Source organism: Mustela putorius, unplaced genomic scaffold (genome assembly GCF_011764305.1).
Source record: "Mustela putorius furo isolate JIRA1106 unplaced genomic scaffold, ASM1176430v1.1 tig00003962_pilon_pilon_pilon, whole genome shotgun sequence".
Classification (NCBI taxonomy): Eukaryota; Metazoa; Chordata; class Mammalia; order Carnivora; family Mustelidae; genus Mustela; species Mustela putorius.
In genome coordinates, this window is record NW_025422106.1 from 21,357,268 (window position 1) to 21,368,271 (window position 11,004).

The 11,004-nt window shown below is 45.7% G+C and overlaps 1 protein-coding gene across 14 annotated transcripts in view; it reads right to left on the reverse strand.

The window, feature by feature from the left end:
- MYO18A (myosin XVIIIA) overlaps window positions 1–230 on the reverse strand; it is a 94,037-nt gene extending 93,807 nt beyond the window's left edge. For 12 of the 14 annotated variants that reach the window (XM_045070279.1, XM_045070277.1, XM_045070278.1 and 9 more), the window contains exon 1: window positions 90–225. The gene's annotated coding sequence lies outside the window, so the exon portion shown is untranslated. Of the gene's footprint in view, window positions 1–80 lie in introns of all 14 variants that reach the window. The other 2 variants (XM_045070267.1, XM_045070268.1) reach the window with 2 other exon arrangements.
- Between the last annotated feature and the right edge of the window lie 10,774 nt (window positions 231–11,004).

Genomic DNA, 11,004 nt, shown 5'->3' on the forward strand with positions numbered 1-11,004 from the left:
CCCGCCCGCCTTCCCGGCCGAAGCCCGCCCCGCCGCCCCACCGGGCCCGGGCCGTCCCCGAGCGGCCGCCCCCGCCGCACCGTGCTCACCGGCCGCCGGAGCCCGCCCGGCAGGCTGCAGAAGCGGAGACGCGGCATCCAGCGGCCCCGGCCGGGTCCGGGCTGGAGCGCAGCGCGGCGCAGCGCAGCGCCGCCCCCCGCAGCCGCGCGAGCCGAACCGAAAGGGAGCTCCCTGCTGGCGGCTCCGGGGATAAACTCCCGGCCTTCTTGGCAGCGGCTGGGCGCGCCTCCAGGACGGGCCATGTGGGCACGGGGCGCTGCTCTGGGAGCCCTCTGTCCGCGTGCGAGAGGCCTGCCTGGAACCCCTGCGTGCACGGGGCATCGGAGGCCGCTGGGCACGCCCAGGCCAGGCACCGTGCTCTCCTGGAGAGAACAGGTTTCTCCCATGGCCTCCGCTGGACCCGTGTCCAGGAGGGTGCTGCCCAGGGCAGTGCTGTCCGGAGGAAGCATTTATTTGAGTCTTGCTGGTCGCATCTTCCCAGGGTGGCTCTGCAGAGGCGGACATAGGGCGTTGCTGGATGGTGCTACATGGCTCAGTCCAAAGCGGGCACTGCCGGCATGTCCACGGTGGCCCAGCTAGAACATACTCCCCAAGGCGGACATGGGCTTGTGGTTAGCTTGGTCCAAGAGAGCCCTGACTCAAGAGGGGCTGCCTGAGGGGTATACCAGGGCCCAGGAGACAGCCCTTAGAGGCGCTCACTTAGCCCCCAAACCAGTCCAACAATGTTAAGATTAATGCCTTTCATAATCTTTTTGGAATGAGGTCGCCGGGGTCTGTCATGTCCTGCTAAACATCCAGTGAACTGCTCTACCCACCAAAGAGGGATTTCAGACGTCCTGGGAGAGGCCAGTCTGGTTTAGAGAGCAGGCCTTCAAGATAGGTGCTATGTCTTGAGTTTGGAGGGAACTGAGAACTTCTGCAGACTAGGGTGGCTCAACCTGACAGATCAGGGAAGGTTGGAGCAAGGGGGCCTCAGGAGCAAAGATGTGAGTCAGAGCCTGGATATCCTGAGGAATAGACCACACCCGTGATGCGCACGGGTGACCCTTTTGGGTCAAGGAAGAGCAGGCCACTCCAACTCAATTAAACAAACTTTCACTGAGAGGCTGCCCAGTGCAGCACCTGGTGGTCTGGGGGACACAGAGAAATCAGACATGGAGCCTCTCGGCGGAATTCACATGGAAGCGACCTGTGACTGTATGTAGGGTACACCAGGAGAGTAAGCAGGGTACAGGCTGTCATCCCTAGGATGAAATAGCCCTCCAATGGTTCGCTGGTTAGCCTGGAGGAATGAACTAAAGCTTCTCTGAGAACATGATATTGAGTGAAACCTTGGAGGCTGGGCTGGACAATGCTACCATTACTGCTTCCTGAGTACCTACTATGTGCTAGGAACCATCTGTGTTATTCACAAAAAAACTATGACAAAGAGGTTATTATTGTAGATAGGGATTGAGTGTATGGACTCTGGTGTCAGGTTACATGTGTTCAGATCCCTGTCAAGTACTCCCTGTGTTGCCCTGGGTGACTGATAAAAACCACTCTATGCCTCAGTTTGCTCATCTGAGCAATGGGGATAAATAAGGTAGTGCCTCAAAGTTGATTTAGACATTTAAATGAGTTTAGTCTTTGTTCTCTAGTTCTCTAGTCTTAGTCTCTAGTTCCAGTTGCTGGAACAACTGGCTATCCACAGGCAAGAAAATGAATCTAGATACAGACTTTACAGCTTTTACAATAATTAAAATGGATCATAGACCTAAATGTAAAGCACAAAACTTTAAAACTGCTAGAAAGTAACGTAGGGTGAGAACCCAGACGACCTCTATTTTTTAATTAACTTTTAATTCCAGTGTATAATATAGTGATTCAATAATTCTGTACATTACTCGGTGCTTATCATGATAAGGGTACTCTTAATCCCCTTCACCTATCCCCGCCCAACCCCGCACTCTGGCAACCATCAGTTTGTTCTCTACAGTTAAGTGTCTTTTTCTTGGTTTGTCTCTTTTTTCTTTGTTTGCTTTGTTTCTTAAATTCCACATATGATTGAAATCATACGGTATTTGTCTTATTCTGGCTGATTTATTTCACTTACCATTGTACTCTGTAGCTCCAATCATGTTGCAAATGGCAAATTTTAATTCTTTTTGATGGCTGAATAATATTCCATTGTATATACAGACCACCTCTTTTTCACCCATTCATCTATCCATGGACACTTGGCAGCTTGCATAGTTTGGCTATTGTAGATAATGCCCCAATACACACAGGGTTCCATATACCTTTTCAAATTAGTGATTTCATGCTCATTCCCAGTAGTGGAATTAGTAGTTCATATACTAATTCTGTCTTCAATTTTTTGAGGAACCACCATACTGTTTTCCACAGTGGCCACACCAGTTTACACTCCCACCAACAGTACACGAGCATTCCTTTTTCTCCACATCCTCTCCAACACTTGTTGTTTCTTGTGTTTTTTATTTTAGCCATTCTGGCAGGTGTGAGGTGACATCTCATTGTGGTTTTGATCTGCATTTTCCTGATGATGAGTGATATCGAGCGACTTTTCATGTGCCTGCCGGCCATCTCTATGTGTTCTTTGGGGAAATGCCTATTCATGTCTTCTTCCAAATTTTGAATTGGATTATATGGTTTTTTTTTGGTGTTGAGTTGCATCAAGTTCTTTATACATTTTGGATACTAAACCTTTACTGAATATGTCATTTGCAAATATCTTCTCCCATTCTGTAGGTTGCCTTTTAGTTTTGTTGATTGTTTCCTTCACTGTGCATAAGCTTTTTATTTTGATGTAGTCCCAGTAGTCTATTTTGCTTTTGTTTCCCTTGCCTCAGGAGACACATCTAGAAAAATGTTGCTACAGCTGATATTATGGTGATGAGTTTTACATACAACACCAAAGGCATGATTCATGAAACAAAAAACTGATAAGCTGAACTTCTTCTTTTTTTTTTAAGATTTTATTTATTTATTTGACAGAGAGAGAGACAGCAAGAGAGGGAACACAAGCAGGAGAAGTGGGAGAGGGAGAAGCAGGCTCCCTGCCGAGCAGGGAGCCTGATACAGGGCTTGATTCCTGGACCCTGAGATCATGACCTGAGCTGAAGGCAGATGCTCAACTGACTGAGCCATCCAGGTGCCCTGATAAGCTGAGCTTCTTAAAAATTAAAACCTTCTGCTCTGAAAAAGACAATAATACTAAGAGATCACGAGCCACAGACTGGGAGAGAATATTTGTAAAAGACTCATCTGAGGAGGCACCTGAGTGGCTCAGTAGATCAAACCTCTGCCTTGGGCTCAGGTCATGATCTCAGGGTCCAGGCATCGAGCCCCGCATCAGGCACCCTGCTCAGCAGGGAGCCTGTTCCCCAACCCTACCCGCCTGCCTCTCTGCCTACTCATGATCTCTGTCTGTCAAATTAAAAAAAAAAAAAAAAAAAAAGACTCATCTGATAAAAGACTATTATTCAAAATATCTGAGGAACTCTTAAAACTCAACAATAAAATAATCCTATTTAAAAATGGGCCAAAGGGGCACCTGGGTGGCTCAGTGGCTCATGACCTCTGCCTTCGGCTCAGGTCATGATCTCAGGTCCTGGGATCAAGCCCCGAATCGGGCTCTCTGCTCAGCAGGGAGTCTGCTTTCCCCTCTCTCTCTGACTGCCTCTCTGCCTACTTGTGATCTTTCTCTCTGTCAAATAAATAAATAAAATTAAAACAAAAAACAAAACCAAAAAAACCTGGGCTCCTTCTCTCTTTCCAGATTTAAAAAATAAAATAAAAAAATAAAAATGGGCCAAAGACTTGAATAGACACCTCACCAAAGAAGGCCCACAAATGGCAAATAAGCATTTGAAAAGATGCTGCATGCGAGATGTCATAAAAAGATGCAAATTAAAACAACAGTGAGATTCCACTACATGCCCATTAGAATGGCCAAAACCCAGAATACTGACAAAACCAAGCACTCTCAGGAGGTCTGCACCAGGAAGTCCTCTTCATGGCTGTCGGGAATGCAGAGCAGTGCAGGTCACTGTGGAAGACAGTGTGGCAGTTTCCTACAAAATGAAACACACTCTTACCATATGATCCAGCAATTGCTCTTCTTATTATTTACCCAAATGAATTGAAAACTTATATCCACACAAAAACCTGCACACAGATGTTTGTAAAAGCTTTATTCAAAATGGCCAGAACAGATAAGCAACCAAGATATCCTTCAATATCTGAATGGATAAACTGCGGTAGATCCAGACAAGGGAATATCATTTAGCACTAAAAAGAAATGAGCTATCAACCCATGAAAAGACAAGGAGGAACCTTAAATACCTATTGCTAAATTAAAGAAGCCAATCTGAAAAGGCTAGATACCATATGAGTCCAACTCTATGACGTCATGGAAAAGGCGAAACTATGGATGGAACCTCGCATTGGAGCCTGCTTCTCCCTCTCCCACTTTCCCTGCTTGTGCTCTCTCTTTCTCTGTCAAATAAATAAATAAAATCTTTTAAAAAAATAAAGTTTCTTGGGGTGCCTGGGTGGCTCAGATGGTTAAGCGTCTGCCTTCAGCTCAGGTCATGATCTCAGGGTCCTGGGATTGAGCCCCATGTTGGGCTCCCAGCTCAGCAGAGAGCCTGCTTCTTCCTCTGCCTCTGTGTCTCCCCCTGCTTGTGTGCTCTCTCTGTCTAATGAAGAAATAAAGTCTTAAAAAAATATAAAGTTTCTTATGAGCACCAGGTCATATGCATAGAATCAGTAAATTCTACCCTTGAAAATAATACAGTCTATGTTAACTAACTTGAATTTAAAAAAAAAATTAAAAAATGCAAAAATAAAATAAAATAAAATAATAAAGTTTCTTTTAAAAAATATTTTGTTTATTTATTTGACACACAGAGGGAGAGGCAGAGAGAGAGGGAACACAAGCAGGGGGAGTGGGAAAAGGAGAAGCAAGCTTCCTGCTGAGCATGGAGTCTGATGCAGGGCTCCATGCCAGGGCCCTGGAATCATGACCTAAGCCCAAGGCAGATGCTTAATGACTGAGCCACCAGGTGCCCGCCCCCAAAATAAAGTTTCTTAAGTTTGAAAGAATTAAATGAGTTAACATAGAAAAACAACAGCGCCCCGCACATAGTAAGCATTCTGCAACTGTTAGCTTTACTCTCACATCTTTCCTAATTCATAGCTACGCAAACTTAAGCGCAGAAGGATTTGTGACTCTCTATACTCTCTGAGTGGCAGAGTCAGGATTCAAACTGAGCTTCCTAGTGCTCCAAAGCCCTTGTCCTTCCCTCCACTACAGGACAAGGAATGGATAGCATATTAACATGTTTATTTATATGTGTCCCCATCTCAGGCACGCCTGGGGTCGCACCCAGTGAGGGTTCCTAAGAGCTCCTTTAGCCGGACCAGGAAGCACTTTCAAAGACCAGGATAGTTTGAAACACCAGAGCAACACCTACAGTGTCTGTTTATTGCATTGATCAATCGGCTTTTAGTCTTTTACTTCCCGAAGGTCAGACTGACCCCCTCTCCTGGCTCTAAGTAAAGCACCTCTCCACGTGCACCCCCTGCCCTCCGCTGCCCCAACACCCCTGCGCCCACCCCCCGCCCCCCTGCCAAGAAAAATTTCGGAGCAGTGTCCACACAGAATATCCCACGACTGTGGAACGGCCAGTTATTTCCGAAGATTTTTTAAGATTTTTATCTATTTAATAGAGACACATTGAGAGAGGGAACACAAACAGTGGGAGTGGGAGAGGCAGAGGGAAAGGGAGAAGCAGGCTTCCTGCTGAACAGGGAGCCTGATGCTGAACTCGATCCCAGGACTCTAGGATCATGACCTGAGCTGAAGGCAAACTCTTAACGACTGAGCCACCCAGGCACCCCAGATTCCTGAGCTTCTAAAGCAATCTGACTTTAATCAAGGATCCCCACCAAGAGAAACCTGGTGATAATAAAAGTCGCTGCCATCAGCTGAGTCCTTACTATGGGGGCAGGCCCTTGACAGGCTCATTTGGTCCTCACAGTCACCCTATTAGGGAGGTGCTGTTGTTCGCCCCATTTTACAGATTAGGAACCAGGCTTAGGAAGATGAAATAATGTGCCCAAGGCCATGTGACCAATAAACAGCAGAGCCCCAGATGCTTGCTCTGAACCACTCTGTTGGGCTGGGGCAGGGTTAGGGTGGAGAGCTTCGGAGCCACACAGCGGGAGAGGACACTTGCTCTAGCAGTGCTAGCAAATTCCTTAGTGTCTGTAAGCCTCAATTTCCTCATCTATAAAAAGGGGATAATAATAGTGCCTACCTCATAAGGGTGTGTAAGGATAAAACAAGCAAATTCATTGAAACAATTAGCCCAGTGCTTGACACATAGTAAATGGTTAACCGATGTCGGCCCTTACTAATCTTGCCGAACCTCCACTTCCTCATCTGTAAAATGGGAGCTGAAAATAATACGTAAGTCATAGAGTAATCGTGAGGCTCACAAGACACGGCAAATGGTAAGTAAGAGGGGACTTGCCACGTGGCAAGCTACCACACCATGACCTTCCAAAAAGAGTCGCAGAAAAGCAATCCAGCTTTTTTTTTTTTTTTTAAGATTTTATTTATTTATTTAACAGAATGAGAGAGAGTGAGCACAAACAGGGAGTGGCAGGCAGAAGGAGAGGGAGAAGCAGGCTCTCTGCAGAGCAGGGGAAGTCTGATATGGGACTCGATCCCAGGACTCTGGGATCATGACCTGAGTCATGAAGGCAGTGGCTTAACCAATTGAGGCACCCAGAAGCCCCACGAGCCAGCTTTTTAAAAAAGCCTTTGGAGGGGCACTTGGCTGGCTCAGTCAGTTAAGCATCTGACTTTTGGCTCAGGTCAGGATCTCAGGATCCTGGGGTCGCCCTCTGTAACACGCTGAGCAGGGAGTCCATTGCTTCTTCTCCCTTTCCCCTCCCTCCCCCCCTCCCTCCCCTCCCCTCCCCTTCCCTTCCCTCATGCACACCCACATGCTCACTCTCAATAAATAAAATCTTTTAAAGTTTTTTTAAAAAATTAAAAGCCCACAGAATTGCAAATCTGCCTGATAACAATTGTGCTCAGATGACAAAGGCACCCCTTGAATATTGTTCCTCAAAATGCATTTATTAAGATCCTTTATTTCTTTGTGTAGAAGCTTAGAGTGTGGGTGGAGAATGCTCTCCAGGAAACTCAAAGCTAAATTCTTAGAAGAGAACGCTTGCCAAAGACCAGTCCAAAATGAAGGAGCACGCCTATGATATGACATTAAAAAGTTTTATTTGAGGAAAGTTCAAACACATGGGAAAATAAACAAATAATAAAAGAAATCCCCAAGTATCCGTCACACAATTTTAATAGCTACCAATCCATGGAAAGCTTGTTTCTTTTTCTTTTTTTTTTAGACTTACTTTATTCATTTGAGAGACAGAGAGGGAGAGTGTGAGCGCAATCAGACAGAAGGGCAGAGGAAGAGGGAGACTCACTGCTGAGCTGGGAGCCCGATGCGGGGCTCCATCCCAGAACCCAGGGATCATGACCTGAGCAGAGGGCAGATCCTTAAACAACTCAGCCAACCAGGAGTCCCAGTTTCTTATGAGCACCGGGTCATATGCATAGAATCATAGGAAAGCTTGGAAAGCATAGGAAAGCTTGTTTCAACTATGCCCCCTCCTACCCAGTAGGGTTTTGAAACAATTCCCAGATATCATATCATCTCATCTGAAATGATTTCAGTGTTTATCGCTAAAAGATAAGATTTTTAAAATTTATTATTATTTTTTTAAGATTTATTTATTTAAGATAGAGAGAGCAAGACTGCACGTGCACATGTGTGGTGGGGAGGGAAGAGGCAGAGGGAGAGAGAGAATCTCGAGCAGATGCCCTGAGGGGCACAAAGCTGGATTCAGGGCTGGATCTCATGACCCTAAGATCATGACCTGAGCAGAATTAAGAGCCAGCTCTTAACTGACTGAGCCACCCACGCCCCCAAGATAAGATTATTTTTTAAAAACAAAACCACAACACCATTGTCACAGCTAGTAATTTTAAACAATCATTCCTTAATATCATCAAATAATCAATGTTCAAATTCCTGATTGTCTCTGTATTTTTTTTAAACTGCTCGCTTGAATCAAGATCTACACAGAGCAGTTAGCTAATAAAACTTTTCAGTACTAAGTATCTTTTTTTTTTTTAAGATTTTTATTTATTTATTTGACAGAGATCACAAGTAGGCACAGAGGCAGGCAGAGAGAGAGGAGGAAGCAGGCTCCCCGCTGAGCAGAGAGCCCGATGTGGGGCTCTATCCCAGGACCCTGGGATCATGACCTGAGCCGAAGGCAGAGGCTTTAACCCACTGAACCACCCAGGCGCCCCAATAAAATCTTTTTTTTTTTTAAGATTTTATTTATTTATTTGAGAAGCAGAGATCACAAGTAGGCAGAGAAGCAGGCAGAGAGAGAGAAGCGGAAGTAGGCTCAGAGAGCGTGATGATGCAGGGCTCGATCCCAGGACCCTGAGATCATGACCTGACCTAAAGGCAGAGGCTTTAACACACTGAGCCACCCAGGGGCCCTAAGTATCTAAGTATCTTTTAATCTTTATGTTTTTTTTTTTCTTTTTCCCTCTGCAATTTATTTGTTGAAGAAAGTAGGTCTTTTATCCTACATATTTCTCAGTCTGGACTTTGCTGATTGCCTCCCCATGGCATAGTTTAATATGATGCTTTGGTCTCTGTATTTCCTATAAATTGGTAGCTTCATAGGTGGTATGTAGTTTTGCCTCGGGAGACACACAGTGTCCCATTGTCTCTGAAATGCCACTTTAAGACATCAGAAATATGATTGTCTTTACTAGAAGCATAAGAATAAAAAAAAAAAAACCTATCCATCCCCAGATGAATGGATAAACAAAATATAGCGTTCACATACAATGGGATATTATTCAGCCATTTGTGATTAAACCTTGAGGACATTATGGTAAGTGAAAGAAGTCAGGGAGCGCCTGGGTGGCTCAGTGGGTTAACCCTCTGCCTTCAGCTCAGGTCATGATCTCAGGGTCTTGAGATCGAGCCCCACATCCGGCTCTCTGCTCAGCAGGGAGCCTGCTTCCTCCTCTCTCTCTCTGCCTGCCTCTCTGCCTACTGGTCATCTTTCTGTCAAATAAATAAATAAAAATCTTAAAAAAAAAAAAAAAAAGAAGTCAGGCACAGAAGGCCGACTATTGTATGATTCCACTTATGTGAGGTTCAATGACTATGCAAATTCATAGAAACAGAGAGTAGAATAGAGGTTCCCAGGGCTGAGGAAGTCATTATTTAATGGTACAGGGTTTCCGTGGGGAATGAGAAAGTTCTGGAAATGGAGAGTGGTGATATTTGTACATCATGAATAAACTTCATGCCACCGAATTGCACACTTGAAAATGGTTAAAAAGATAAAGACTATCTCATGCATATTTTACCACAACAAACACTCCCAGAGGGATAACAACTGGTGCTTTCCTCTTGTCTTGCAAATATCCCAAATGACTCATGTCCAGAGCCCAATGTACATCCTTCCTCACCGACTTCTTCCTTGAGCGGATGACCCTCACCCTCAGTGGGTGAAGCCAGCAGTCGGCTCTCCTTCCTCCTCCTCCTCCTCCCTTCAGCCCTGTCCACTCAGGCATAGAGTCCTACTGGCTCCACTCCACAAGCATCTCTCCAGTCTGCACCACGTGTTCATCCCCACTGCCCACCGGCTTAGTTCAGGCCTCGTCACTGGTTGGCAGGACAATTGCAACAGCAATTGTCAGGGTTACCTGCTTCCGTGGTCACCTGCCTCGTTCCAACTGCCCTCCAGACAGCTGCCAGAGGATCCTTCTCAAAGGCAAATGCAATCATGTCACACCCCGACTTGGAATTCTTCAAAGGCTCCCAATGATGGCCTAGCACAGGGGTCAGCAAACTTCTTCTGGAAAGGGCCTGATAGCAAATATTTTAGGTTTTATGTACATCTCAGCTATGAAGACCATAGCACATAAACAGCCATAGGCAGTACATAGACAGACAGGCGTGGCTGTGTTCTAATAAAATTTCCAAAAACAGATGGCCAGCCAGATGGGGCCCAAGTCCCATAGTTTGCCCATCCCTGACCAACAGAACAGAACCCACGCTTCTGAGCGTAACACAAAAGGCAGCTGGCCCCTACTCTTCTCAAGACCCAGGATTGTCAAAATTGGCCCAAGTGGTGGAACGATAATAAATATATTATAAATAAATAATAATAATAAATAATATATATATAAATAAAATAATAAAAATAAAGGATTGTCGAGATTGGCCCAAGTGGTGGAAGGAGGTGGAGGAATGTCCCTCTGTCCAGTTTTCTGCCATGCCCTGTCTGGACCCACTCCTAATTCTGCCCTGAAGATATCAAAACTAAATTAAATCAGTATACATGAGGGAGCCCCGATTCCAAGCATACTCTCGCCACCCATCTGTCACTGAGGTACAAAGACCAGTTGGAAACACTCGCAAAATGGCGGGAGGATGGATCCAAATTACAGCTCGAGGGGTGCCTGAGTGGCTCAGTGGGTTAAAGCCTCTGCCTTTGGCTCAGGTCATGATCTCAGGGTCCTGGAATGGAGCCCCACATTGGGCTCTCTGCTCAGCAGGGAGCCTGCTTCCGCTACCCAACCCCTCCCCACTCCCTGCCTGCCCCTCTGCTGCTTGGGATCTCTGTCTGTCAAAAAAATAAAATAAAATAAAATAAATTACAGCTCAAGACAGCAGTAAAGGAGAAGTCACCAAACATTGCATGACTCAGTATGAGACGGAATCCTCACGGAGGCACAGAGACAGAAAAGACCAGAGGTGGGGTCAAGGAAGGCTTCGCAGAAAGAGGGTAGGGTTTGGGTCCCTGATTCCGTGA